Consider the following 15,361-nt stretch of genomic DNA (forward strand, 5'->3'; position numbering starts at 1 on the left):
TTCCAACAACTGGCAAGTTTTAGGAACTAGAAAGACCTGTTTTTTATTTTTGAGTTGAGTATACCGTAAAAATGGAATCTGATTTTATTCTAAACTTTGTGTTATTTTAAGATATTAGGTACATTTTAACAATAAAATTTTCCAAGAGTACTGTATGCTATTGTTAGATCTAAAGCTCAAAAATTATAAACCTCACCAATAATGCTACCATCTAGAAAAAAACAGAAAAAAAAATACTATATATGTGGGTGAAATGGTACTTTGAAGAAAGTAACTTTCGGGTAGCTTAACAAAATTCCATCTGAGTTTACAGTGTAGGAAATGTCAATAGATATATTTTCATTTTAAATCTATTTAGCAACTATTTGTTCTTATTTCTTGCTGCATCCATTCTCATTTCAGTGATAGATTTAAATGCTCTAAAGCTCAACTTCATTAAAGAGTTTACACCAGAAAAATCTCTCCTTTTTTTGGTAAACTAATATTTTATTAGTTCCGACCTACTCTCTTTCTCTCTCTCTCAAAACTACTTTCCATTTTGAATTCCTAGATCATTTAGTATGACAACTCAATTTACCTTTAAGAAAAATGTTGAAATTATATGATTTCGTCCATTGATTTTTGGAAAATGTTTCAGAAGTGATTTATGATATAATGATAAAATGCTTTTTCAAAACATTATAACAAATAATGGAATCTGGGACACAAAAGTAAGAAGGAAAATATATAGAAATTGATGAGAATATAAATAATGAGCATAATCAACATTTAAACTCTTATAAAAGAAGCAACTTATCTCCAGATTCTTGAGTCTAGGCTATTCACCCTTAACCCTGGCTAAAACACCGGGTAATTAAGCAAAACAAAAAAGTCTACAAAAAATAATGAAGGCAAAATTCTTGTAAAATAAATTGATGCTAAATACTATCAAAGAACTAAACATTTTATATTAATGTTTAAGTAATGTAAATTTGGTTTTAATATTCACAGGTGATAAAAATAAGATATGCACATGTATGTAAACTAACTCTGTTCTTGTGAAATATGCTTTAAACCTATGCTGAAATTGCTTTATTCTTTTAGAGGTGGGACAATATATACAAGTAGTACCAGGGTCAGAAGAAAAAAAAGTAAACGGATTAGGACTAGCATAGAAAAACTGCAGTTTATATATTAAACCATTCAAATAAAACAACATGAACACTTGTGATGCAACACATGCTTGACAAAATTTAACATGATCCTATTTAATTCAGATATTGTTCAAAGAAACAAAGCAAAAATAAAATGTTATAAAAAGTGGAATCTCCTGTGTAACCTTCCTTGATTAAACCAGGCATTGTATTAAGCATTTTACAGATACTACATATATTAGCTAACCTAGTGCCCATAAGATTGTTATGAAATAGCTTTTATGATTATCTTCAGTTTGCAAATAAAGAAATTAAGGCAAGCGCTTATATTAAGTAAGTGAATGGGGTTTGAACCCAGCAGGTTGACTGCATGTGACCTTGTGTGTGTAGCTTGTCCAAATCCTACCAACTATTGCCCACAGCTATTGAACCAATTAACTTCCCCATGAGCCAAGTATGTGAGTTTATGATCTCCACATTCATGTGCACAATTGCTATTTTCAGACATTTTAATCTTTGCCAATTTGGTTATGGTACACTACTGTATTTTTCTAAATATGAATAATATACTTTGGATATTTGTCCTCTCCAAATCTCATGTTGAAATCGCTCCAGTGTTGGAGGTGGAGCCCAGTGGGAGGTGTTCGGGTCATGGGGGTGGATCCCTCATGAGTGGCTTGGTGCCCTGCCTGCAGTAATGAGTTCACAGGAGATCTGATTGTTAAAAAGACTGGGACTTCCCTCCTCTCTCTTAGCTCGCTCTCTCACCATATGACTAGTTGACTACTATTCCCTTTCTCCATGACTAAAAGTTTATTGAGGCCTTATCACAAGCAGATCCTTGTGATATATTCGGAAGAACCAAAAGACAAAACAAATCTCATTTCTTATAAATTACTCACTCTCTGGTATTTCTTTATAGCAACGCAAAACAGACTAACACACCGAGTAAAGTGGAGTATCTTTTCATATGCCTAATATCTATGTAATGTTCCTTTAGACTTTTCATTATCACATTTTATTTAGCTATATCATGGTATAATTTACAAATAACAAAATGCCCAAAATGTGAGTATATAGTTTCAATGAACTGTGGGAGATTACTGTCTTGTATAACCTCAATAAAGCCCCTTTTCTGTCAATCCTTGCATTCACGATCCCAGGCAAACACTGATCCGCTTTCTGGTACTACCAACTAGAATCTCAGACAAATGAATCCATAAAGTATGTAGTCTATTCTGCCTGGCTTCTTTCACCCAGGATATTTTTTAGTTTCATTTATAATTATATATGTATATATATATATATATATATACACACACATATATACAGTAAACTTTATCAATAGGTAAACAATAGATTAATGTTACATTGAGGAAATAAAACTTAAAAGGCATAAAGGCATTATCAGACAGCTAGCTTTGAGGTAAGATTCATCTAATTCAAACTCTATCTGTATTATCTCAGACCTGTGAGACCTTACTTAAATAATGTAAACTTTGTATGGCTTTTCTTCTCACCTGAAAATTAAGGATGCTGTTAACATCTTTCAGAACTGCTGTGTGGACTTAGTAAGGCGCTGAATGCAAAGTTCTTATTACAAAAGCAGGCACATAGAAACCAATCCATTAATATTCTTTAACTGTTATTTTTAATATTTATATAATTGAACTTTATACCCTTAATTGGAGTTTGAGAAATGATGATGAAAGTCAATAAGGGTGTTAGCTAAGTCAGAATATTTCCCCTTTTATTAAAAGAAACGCTTTATTATGATGGAAATTATGGCATTTAATTTAAGCCATCAAAACCACTTGCTTTATTTAGATTTCCCTTAAAAAGAGTAATCATTGTCTGTCAAAATTCTAGATTCTTGATTTTTGCAGGGCTTGGAAGTCATCACTCCCCTGTTACAACAAGAAAAAAAATCTAAACACACCGAAAAGGAACAACTATTCTTAGATTCGTCAGAGAATTGGAGTGTCAGTGCAAACTGATGACCTGAAAAATTGAAAAAGAAGCAGAAATAGAGAATCACACCTTGCCAGGAGCAGAAGCCCAATGCTAGAACCAATACAACCATGAACACCAACACCCTAACTAATGAGTTGCTGGAGGCTCACTATGAACTAACTTGAGAGTTAAAAACTATGGAGGGTACAGTCCTAGGTAGTTCCCACACGTTCATGAGTTTTACTATCAGGACCCCCATCAGGTTCTCACTGTGATTATGTGAGAAAAATCTGATCACACTTTTTGTAAGAAGATGGGAAAAGGTAACCATTGTAACATAGGCAAAGAAGAAAAGTCATCGTTTTGAAATACATGCAGAGCATCTGTTCTTTTTATTTATTTATTTTTTTAATAAAGGCTAACTCTCAAAGAACTACATTTAGAGTGCCATATTTAACCTGGAAAAGATCAATTAGTGAACTTTTATCTCTCCTGTTTTATACAAGGAGAAGGGGAAAAAAAAAAAAAAAACTAAGAAACTATTATGAAAGTCACAGCACAAAAACTGTGACTCACCAGTAATAAATAAATAGCACAGATTACAGAATGTTTTCCATTCCTGGTATCTTACCACCACATCAACAGAGCTTCGTATACTGAGTAAGTAACAGTAAATAACAACTTAGAGAGCTGCCAGACACACATTCCATTTAAGGAGTTTCTAGGGGAGCCCAAAGTCAATAGCAGAAACAAAGCAAGGACAGTAGAAGAAGTGGAAGCCCTTGACACCTACAGCTGATGCACACATTGAACTAGGCCTAAATTCCATCCAAATAAATAAATTAAAAAATTTCACAGTAAAGACCTATGGACTTCAAGTTCCTCTTACCCAAAATGTCATGTCCAGCATTCCAAAAAGTTATGCTAAAAGGCAGGAAAAAAACCACCATCTAAATAAACAAAGTAAATATAAAATTAGACTTGCATATGGCAAAAATATTGGAGTAATCAGGTAGAAATTTAAAATGACTATAATTGGCTGGCCATGGAGACTCAAGCCTGTAATCCCAGCACTTTGGGAGGCCAAGGTGGGCAGATCATTTGAGGTCAGGAGTTCGAGACCGGCCTGACCAACATGGGGAAACTCCTTCTCTACTAAAAATACAAAAAAACTGGCTGGGCATAGTGGTGCGTGACTGTAATCCCAGCTACTCAGGAGGCTGAAGCACAAGAATCGCATGAACCCAGGAGAAGGAGGTAGCAGTGAGCCAAGATCACGCCACTGCACCCCAGCCTGGGAGACACAGCAAGACTCTGTCTCAAAAAAATTTAAAAAATAAGATATCTATGATTAATATGCTTAGGTCTGTCATGGAAAAGGTAGACAACATGCAAGAACACATGGGTAATCTAATAAGTGGAAGAAAAACACTAATAAATAATCAAAGCAAATTGAAAAAATAGAAATAATGTATCAAAAATGAAGAATGTTTTTGATCAGCTTACCAGTAGATTGCACATGGACAAGGAAAGAATCAGTAAGCTTGCAGATATGTCAATAGAATCATTGCAAACTGAAATGTAAAAAGGAAAATAACAAGAGCAAAAAACAACAACAACATAATATCCAAGAACTATGGAACAATTATAAAAGATATAACATGTGTAATGGAACTACCAAAAGAAGGAGGAAACAGAAAGAAGTAGTAAAGCAATATGAATGAAAATTTCTCTAAATTGATAGACTCTATGCCACAGATAAAACAAAGTCAGAAAACACCAAGCAGGATAAATACCAAAAAATCCACACCTGAGTAGATCATACTCAAAATGCAGGTAATTAAAAACAGAGAGAAAATGTTGAAAGATTTTAAAGGAAAAAACAAATTTTACCTACAGAACATAAGAAGAAGAATTACATCAGAATTTTTCATAAAACATTCAAGCAAGGCAAAGGGTGGAATAAAATATTTATAGTGCTAAAGGAAACAAACTACCAGCCTGCAATTCCATATCCAACAGTCATTCTTCAGAAGTGAAAGTAAAGTAAGAATTTTCTCAGACAAATAAAAACTGAGAATTTGTTACCAATAGACCTGCTTTGCAAAAAAATGGTAGAGAAATTCTTCAGAGAGAAGGAAAATAATACGTGTCATAAAGTCGGATTTACATAAAAACAAAATCATTAGATAAGGCATAAATAAAAGCAAAATAGAACATTTACTTTCTCTTACTCAACAAATTGAATAAATAACTGTTCAAAATAGTAATGGCACGATATGTGGGGTAATTACAGCTTATGAGTACATAAAATAAATAGTAGTAATGTTATAAGGAAAAAGGTAGAATTGGAGATAGTCTGTTATAAGTTACTTGTATTATCTGTTAAGTAGTATAATGTTATTTGAAAGTGAGCTTAAAATAGTCTTAAATGCATACTTCAAACCTAGGATAGTCAATAAAGGAAAATAAAAAGGAAACACAATTACCTGTTAAGAGAAAAGTAGCCTGGACAATACAGTAAGAATCTATCTATAAATAATTTTTTTCTAAACAAAAAATTAGCTGGGTATGGTGGCCTGTAGTCCCAGCCACTTGAGAGGCTGAGGTGCAAGAATCACTTGGGGCCAAGAGTTCAAGACAAGCCTAGGGAACATAGTGAGACTATATATATATATACACACACACACACATATATATATACATATATATAGATATATATATAATATTAATTTAAAACAAAAATAAAGACAAAAATGAAATGATATAAATGATGTAAGACAAAAATAAAATGATATATAAAGCTCAATTAAATCCAAAGAAGGCAGAAAAAGAGGACAAGATTTAGAAAGTAAGCAAATATTAAGTGCAATCAATTGAAGAGTTACAAATATAGTAGATATTATTCAATTATATATATATCAATAATCACATTAGAAGTGAATGTTCTAAACACACTAATTAAAAGACAGACTGACAGAATGGATAAAAAAAGAGGACCCAATTTTATGTTGTCTATAAGAAATCTATTTTAAATATAAAGATACAAATTAAAAGAACATTTATGGCAAAGGGTATACCATATTAACACAAAAGTAGAGAAAGCTGGAGTAGCTTATTAATTTCAGATACATTGACTGGCCTCTCTATCTGAAATTTACAGAGAGAATTAGAAATAGTTACAAAGAATTGCAAAATATTACAAAGATAATTATCGGGATATAGAGGTGGATTGCATAAAAGAGTTGATTTTCCAAGGTGACATACTAATCATTAATTTGCATTCATCTAAGATGGAGCATCAAAATACATGAAGGAAAAACTGTTATAATTCCAAAGAGAAGTAAATAAATGCATTTTTATAGTTGGAGATTTCACTACCTATTAGTAATTGAAAGATTCAACAGGTAGTAAATGAACAAATACATAGTTTAAATAAATAGTATCATCAAACAATGATATCTAATTGATGTACATAAAATACAGCAACAAACAGAATATATATTATGCTCAAGCTCAAACAAAACTTCATCAAAACAGATCATATTCTCAGCATAAAACTTACCTACAAATTTAAAAGAACAAAAATCATACAAAGTATGCTCTGGGACTGCAATGAAATTAATCTAGAAATCAATAACAAAAAGATAGGAATTTCCAAAATACGTAGAGACTAAATCACAAATTCTAATATCAAATGTGTCACAGACAAAGTCACAAGAGACATTTTTAAAAATTGAACTGAAGGAAAATTTAAAAAATAATATTTGAAAATGTATGGATACAATAAGAACAGCACTTAGGGAAACATTTGTGGCATTGAACGCATATTATGGAAAATTTAAAAAAATCTAAAATCAATGCTTAAGCTTCTACCACAGGAAACTAGAGAAAGAAAGAATGATATAAACATAGATCAAGTGGGAAAATACATTTTTTAAAGTAGCAGAAATCAGTGAAATTTATAACAGAAAAGCAAAAGAGATTTTTTCTTTGAAAACTTTTTTCGAAAAGATTAATAAAATTGATTAAATGCATACAAGGAGAAAAAGACCATCTAAATATAACTATATTATTAAAAAAGGAATCATTAACTCTTATTGTTGCAGAATAGAAACTACTAGGACCTGTTGTTTTTATTGGTGAATTCCACAAACAAGACACAAGTCATATTTCTGCAATTATGTCAAAAAAATAGAAGGAGAGGAAACTTATAACTAACTCTTTCTTCCTAACTCACTTGATGAAGCCAACGTTACCTTAATACAATAGCAAAACCAGGTAAAAACATTCGAGAAACAAAACTACAGACCAATATCCCTCATGAGCCTAGATGCAACAATTCTCAATAAAACATTAACAAACCAAATAAAAATGTATAAAAAGAATTATACTCCACAACTAAGTGAGATTTATTTCATGTATGCAAGGCTGGTTCAACATTCAAAAATCAAGTAATATAATCCATAACATCAGTCACTAAAGAAGAAAACTTATATGATCATATCAATAGATGCAGAAAAAGCACTTGACAAAATACAGCATTTCACAATAAAAATTGTCAGCAACCTAGGAACAGAGAGAAAGTTACTCAACTTCATAAAGAACACCTTCATAAAACCTGCAGCTGGCATCATACCTAAAGGTTAGAAACTGAATGTTTTTCCCTTAAGATCAGGAACAGGACAAGGAAGTCACCTCTGACCACTCCTATTCACATCATATTGGAAATTGTAGCCAATACTAAGACAACATCAACAAAAAAAAGTAAAATAAAATGTTTAAAAGGGGAAAGAAAGATAGACAGATTGGGAAAGTAGAAATAAAACTGTCTTTGTTCACAAATGACATGATGGTTGTCTATGTAGAATATCCCAAAGAATTAACAGAAGAAAACTCTTGGATTTAATAAGTGATTATAGCATGGTTGAAGAATAAAGATTAATATAAGAAAATTGGAAGTCCTATCCAGAGCAATCAGGCAAAAGAAAGAAATAAAAGATATCCAAATGGAAAAATAAGTCAAACTAACTTTCCTCACTGACAGTATGATTCTGTACCTAGAAAACCCTAAAGATTCTGCCAAAGGTTCCTGGAACTGATAAATGACTTCAGTAAAGTTTCAGGACACAAAAGTCAACGTGCAAAAATAAGTAGTATTTCTATACAATAACATTCAAGCTGAGAGCCAAATCAAGAATGCAATCCTATGTACAATAGCAACAAAAAAATAAAATACTTACGAATGCATCTAATAAAGGAGGTGAAAGAGCCCTATAAGGAGAACTACAAAACCCTACTCAAAGATATCAGAGATTACACAAATGAATAAATATTCCATGCTTGTAAATTGGAAGAATCATTATCATTAAAATGGCCATACTGCCCAGAGCAATTTACAGATTCAGGGCTATTCTTATCAGCTGCCAATGTCATTTTTCTCAAAACTAAAAGAAACTATTCTAAAACTCATATGGAACCAAAAAAAAGAGCCAGAATAGCCCAAGCAATTCTAAGGAAAAAGAACGAGCCAGAGGCATCACGTGATCTGACTTCAAACTATATTGTAATACTACAATAACAAAAACAGCATGGTACTAGTACAGAAACATGACACCAACCAATGGAACAGAATAGAGAACCTAGAAATAAAGTCACATACCTATAGCCACTTGATCTTTCACAACATCCACAAAAATAAGCAATGAGGAAAAGACTCCCTAGTTAACAAATTGTGCTGGGATAGCTGACTACCAATATGCAGAAGAATGAAACTAGACCACTATCTTTCACAGACTTCATGCTATAAGAATCCTAGAAGAAAACCCAGGAAACACCATTCTGGAGATCATCTTTGGGAAATATTTTATGACTAAGTCCTCAGAAGAAAACACAAAAAGACAAACGGGACATAATAAATAAAAGAGCTTACACACAGCAAAAGAAACTATCAACAGAATAAACAGACTATCCTACAGAATGGGAGAAAATATTTGCAAACTATGCATCTGACAAAGGACTAATATCCAGAATCTATAAGATACATAACAAGTGAACAGGCAAAAAACAAATAACTTCATTTTAATAAAGGGCAAAAGACACCAGAAAGACACATGCATGCGTTATGTTAATCGCAGCACTATTCACAATGGCAAAGACATGGAGTCAACATAAATGCCCATCAATAGTGGATTGGATAAAGAAAATTTGGCACATATACACCATGGAATACTATGCCACTATAAAAAAAGAATGAGATTGTATCCTTTGCAGCAACATGGGTGGAGCTGGAGGCCATTAGACTTAGTGAACTAATGCAGGAACAGAAAACCAAATACCTTATGTTCTCACTTATAAGTGAGAACTAAACACTGAGTACACATGGAGGCAAAAAAGAGAAAAATAGACACCAGGGCCTACTTGAAGAACGTAGAGGGGAGGGTGAGGATTGTAAAACTACCTATGAGGTACCATGTTTATTACCTGGCAATGAAATAATCTGAAATAATCTGTACACTAAACCCATGAGTCATGAAATTGACCTACATAACAAACCTGCACAGGTACCCCTGAAACTAAAAGTCTTTTTTTTTTTTTCTTTTTGTAACATCAATCAGTACTTTATTCCTTTTTGTGGCCAAATAATATTCCATTGTGTGAATGTGCCATATTATTTTATCCATTTATCAGCTGATGGACATTTGGGTTGTTTCCAACTTTTGGTTATTGTATATAATGCTCCTCTGAACAGTGGTGTACAGATATTTGTTTGAGTCCCTCCTTTGAATTCCTTTGGGTATATTCCCAGAAGTAGAATCACTGGGTTATCTTATAACTATGTGTTTAACTATTTAAGGAACTGCCAGTCTGCTTTCCACAATGTCTGCACCGTTTTACATTGTCACCAAAAATATCTGGGAGTTTCAATTGCTCCACACCCTTGATAACACTTGTTATTGTCTGACATTGTGGTTATAGCTATCCTGATGGGAATGAGGTGGTGTCTCACTGTGGTTTTGATTTTCCTTTCCCTGATGACTAATGACGTTGAGCATCATTTCATGTTCTTGTTAGCCATTTGTGTATCTTCCTTGGGAAAATGTCTATTCAAATTCTTTGTACATTTTAAAATTGTTCTGTTTGTCTTTTTATTATTGAGTTCTAAGAGTTCTTATATATTCTAGATACAGTTTCCTTATCAGATATATGATTTGCAAATATTGATCAGCAAGCATCTTTCAATAAAGGAATTCTAAAATTTCAAAAAAAAGAGCAAAAGACATGAACATACATTTCTCAAAAGAAGATATACAAGTGGCCAAAAAACATGAAAAAAAGCTCCACATGACTAATCATCAGAGAAATGCAAATCAAAACGACAGTGAGATACCATCTCAAACCAGTCAGAATGGCTATTATTAAACAGTTTTTTTAAAAAAAGATGCTGGTGAAGCTGCAGAGAAAAGGGAACACTTATACACTGTTGGTGGGAATGTGAATCCATTCAGCCACAGTAGAAAGCAGTTTGGAGGTTTCTCAAAGAACTTAAAACAGAACAACAATTTGACCTGCCATCCCATTACTGAGTATATATAAAAAATAATATACATTGCTCTACAGAAAAGACATATCCAATTGTATGTTCATCACAGCATTATTCATGATAGCAAAGACATTGAATCAAAATAGGTGCCTATCAATGGTATATTAAATAAAGAAAATGTAGTTCAGATATAGCATGGAATACTACACCACCCTAAAAAAGGATGAAATAATGTCTTTTGCAGCAGCATGGTTGCAGTCGGAAACTATTATTCTAAGCAAATTAATGTGGGAGCAAAAAACCACATGCCACATATTCTCACTTATAAGTGGGAGCTAAACATTGGGCACTCATGGACATAAAGATGACAACAATAGACACTGGAGACTACTAGACAGGAGAGGTAGGGAAAGGGTGATTCAAGGGTTGAAAACTAACTATTGGGTAATATGCTCAGTACCTTGTGATCAGATCAATCATACCCCAAACCTCAGCATCATGCAAATATACCCATGTAATAAATCTGCACGTGTATCCCCTGAATCTAAAATAAAAGCTTAAATTATTAAAGAAAACAACAAACAAAAGGTCAGCTACTTTCCAGCACTGAGCAATTTTCATTAGAAATTAAGACACACTACTATTAAATGAGCTCCACCCAGTGCTTTGGGAGGCCAAGGCAAGAGGATTGCCTGAGGCCAGGATCTTGAGACAAGAATGACAACATAGCAAGACTTCATCTCTAGAAAAAAATTTGAAAATTAGCCAGACATGGTGGCGCATGCCTGTAGTCCTAGCTAACTGGGAGGCTGAGATGGGAGAATCACTTGAGCCCAAGATTTCCAGGTTACAGTGAGCTATAATCATGCCACTGTACTCCAGCCTGGGTGACCAAGCTAGACTTACCTCTGTAATAATAATAATCATAATAATAATAATAAACTCCAAATTCAATATTTATTTGAGAAAATCTACAAAACACCAATGACAGAAATCAAAGAACTAAATAAATGGAGAGGCATTTTATGTTCATTGATAGGAAATCTCAATGCCAGATCTTTCCAAACTCATCTATAAATTCAATGCAGTCCTGACCAAATCACAGCAAGTTAATTTATGAATATAGACGAATTGATTCTGAAATTTTTATAGAAAGGCAAAAGTACCAGAAGAGGTGATACAATACTGAAGAAGAATAAGAAAGTCAGCCCGACACTACCTAACTTCAAGAATCATTATTAACTTACGATTATTATAGTGTGATATTAGATAAGGAGAAAAATAAATCATGCATCGTGGAATAGAGAGCCTAAAAACAGATCCCCACAAATAATAGTCAACTGATCTTTGACAAAGAAGAAGGATATTCAATGGCAAAAAGATGTTATTTTTAATAAATTTCTTTTAAATAGACAACTAAACATCACATGCCTCCGCTCAAAAAAATTGTACTCCCTTCAAAAGAAACATTTAGCATTGGCCTTACTCCTTTCTCAAAAATTAACTCAAAATGAATCTAAGACCTAAATGTGAGATATGAGACTCAAAAACTTCTGAAATATAATATAGGAGAAATTCTAGATGACCTCGGCTTGGTGATGAATTTTAGTTGCAAAACTAGAAGCACCATACATGAAAGAAAAAAAAGATACTTTTGACTTCGTTAAAATTATTATTATTATTTGCTTTGTGAAAGATACTGTTAAGAGATAGAAAAGACAAGCCACAAATTTGGAGAAAATAATATTCTAATAGTGGATACTGTCATAATTCATTTTTCAAAACCCACAGACTGTACAAAACAAAAAGTGAATCTTAATGTAAAATATAAGCTTTAGATAATAACAGCGTATCAATATTTGGTCTATCATTAATTGTTACAAATATACTACACCCACACAAGATGTTAATTATATGGGAAACTCTGAGGAAGGGGGAGGAAATATAAAGGAACTCTGGATCTCAATTTTCAATATGCCTAAAAGTACTCTAAAAATAACATCCATTAATTAATTATTTCAGACAAAAATTTTAAGTTTTTGATATACATCAGCATTTTCAATTATATGTGATAGTAGAATCCTATCTAAACTAGTGACTCGGTCATTCATTAGAGGATTCTATTTTAATTCACTGCAGAACATGTTTTTTCAGTTATTTTCTTATTTTTATTTTATTTTATTTTTGAGACAGGGTCACCCAGGCTGGAGTGCAGTGGGACAATCACAGCTCACTGCAGCTTTGACCTCCTGGGCCCATGCAATCCACCCACCTCAGCCTCCCAAGCAGCTGAGACCACAGGTGCACACCACCATGCCTGCCTAATTTTTTCATTGTTTGTAGAGATGGGCTCTTACTATGTTGCGCAGACTGATCTCAAACTCCTGAGCTCAAGCAGTCCTTCCACCTTGACCTCCCAAAGTGCTGAGATTACAGTTGTGAGCCACTGTGGTGGGCTATTTTTTTGTATATTTGTTGATATGGGTTGTTTCTTTTTTTATCCCCACAAGTATTTAAGATCTCTATATTTACATAATATAAAATGGTGCTTGTAGTAGTGTATACCAGGGATTGAAGGCATCTTAAGGGTCTCAGTAATTTTTTCAGAGCACTCTTAAGCAAAAAATGTGTGTGTTTGTGTGTTTGTGTGTGTGTGCATATACACATATATATGAGTAAAATAAAGGCATACCTTTGAGATATTGGGGTATGCTTCCAGACCACTGCAATGAAGTGAATATTGCAATAAAGTGAGTAATAATTTTTTTGTATCCCAGTGCATATAAAATTATGTTTATGCTATACTGTAGTCTATTAAGTGTGTTATAGCATTATGTCTAAAACAACAATGTACACACCTTAATTAAAAATACTTTATTGCTAAACAATGTTAACAATCATCTGAGCCTACAGAGGCAGGCAGGCCTCCTTGAGCTGTGGTGGACTCCACCCAGTTCGAGCTTCCTGGCTGCTTTGTTTACCTAAGCAAGCCTGGGCAATGGCGGGCGCCCCTCCCCCAGCCTCGCTGCCGCCTTGCAGCTTTATCTCAGACTGCTGTGCTAGCAATCAGCGAGACTCCGTGGGCATAGGACCCTCCGAGCCAGGCGCGGGACACAATCTCCTAGTGTGCCGTTTTCCAGGCCCGTTGGAAAAGCGCGGTATGAGGGTGAGACTGACCCGATTTTCCAGGTGCCGTCTGTTACCCCTTTCTTTGACTAGGAAAGGGAACTCCCTCACCCCTTGCGCTTCCCGAGTGAGGCAATGCCTCGCCCTGCTTCGGCTCGCGCACAGTGCGCTTCACCGACTGTCCTGCACCCACTGTTTGGCACTCCCTAGTGAGATGAAACCCGTACCTCAAACAGAAATGCAGAAATCACCCGTCTTCTGTGTCGCTCAGGCTGGGAGCTGTAGACCGGAGCTGTTCCTTTTCGGCCATCTTGGCTCCACCCCCACAATAGCAGAGAGTTGGAACCAACCCAAATGTCCAACAACGATACATTGGATTAAGAAAATGTGGCACATATACACCATGGAATACTATGCAGCCATAAAAAATGATGAGTTCATGTCCTTTGTAGGGACATGGATGAAACTGGAAAACATCATTCTCAGTAAACTATCGCAAGGACAAAAAAACCAAACACTGCATGTTCTCACTCACAGGTGGGAACTGAACAATGAGAACTCATGGACACAGGAAGGGGAACATCACACTCTGGGGACTGTTGTGGGGTGGGGGGAGGGGGGAGGGACAGCATTAGGAGATATACCTAATGCTAAATGACGAGTTAATGGGCACAGCAAAACAACATGGCACATGGATACATATGTAACAAACCTGCACATTGTGCACATGTACCCTAAAACCTAAAGTATAATAATAAAAAAATTAAAAAATTAAAAAAATAAAAAAAAACAATCATCTGAGCTTTCAATGAGTCGTAATATTTTTGTTGGTGGAAGGTATTACCTCAATGTTGGTGCAAACTGACTGATCAGGGTGGTGGCTACTGAAGGCTGGGTTAGCTGTGGCAAATTCTTTAAATAAGACAGTAGTAAAATTTGCTACATTAATTGACACTTTCACACCCACAAAAAAAAAAATCATTAGCAGGTGATATTGTTTGATAGCATTTTACCCACAATTGAACATCTTTAAAATGGGAGTCTATTCTCTCAAACCCCTGCTGCTGCTTTATCAACTAAGTTTATGTAATTCGATTTTTTTTTTGTTATTTCAGCAACAGCATCTTCAGCAGGAGTAGATACCACCTCAAGAAACCACCTTGTATTTTAATCCACAAGAAGCAACTCCTCATTCATTCAAGAGTTATCATGAGGTTGCAGCAATTCAATTATATCTTCATGGTCCACTTCTACTTCTAGTTTTCTTGCTGTTTTCACCACGTATGTAATGACTTTCTCCACTGAAGCCTTGGACCCCTCTAAGTCATACATTAGGGTTGAAATCAACTTCTTACAGCCTCCTGTTAATATTGCTATTTTGATCTCCTCCTATGAATCAAAAATGTTCTTAATGGCCTCTAGAATGGTGAATCCTTTCCAGAAGGTTTTCGTTTTACCTTTCCCAGATCCATCAGACAACTTACAATCCATGGCAGCTGTAGTCTTGTGAAATGTATTTCTAGAATAATAAAACTTGAAAGTAAAGATCACTGCTTGGTCCATGGGCTGTAGAATGGATGGCATATTAGCAGGCATGTAAACATTA

The 15,361-nt window shown here is 34.3% G+C and overlaps 1 long non-coding RNA gene across 1 annotated transcript in view; it reads left to right on the top strand.

Moving 5' to 3' along the window:
* LOC134737193 (uncharacterized) overlaps positions 1-15,361 on the top strand; it is an 87,581-nt gene that overhangs the window by 46,638 nt on the left and 25,582 nt on the right. The window contains exon 2 of the long non-coding RNA XR_010121837.1: positions 14,871-15,036. This is a non-coding gene — a long non-coding RNA (uncharacterized lncRNA). The remainder of the gene's footprint in view (positions 1-14,870; positions 15,037-15,361) is intronic.

The sequence above is a fragment of the Symphalangus syndactylus genome, chromosome 7 (genome assembly GCF_028878055.3).
Source record: "Symphalangus syndactylus isolate Jambi chromosome 7, NHGRI_mSymSyn1-v2.1_pri, whole genome shotgun sequence".
Taxonomy (NCBI): domain Eukaryota; kingdom Metazoa; phylum Chordata; class Mammalia; order Primates; family Hylobatidae; genus Symphalangus; species Symphalangus syndactylus.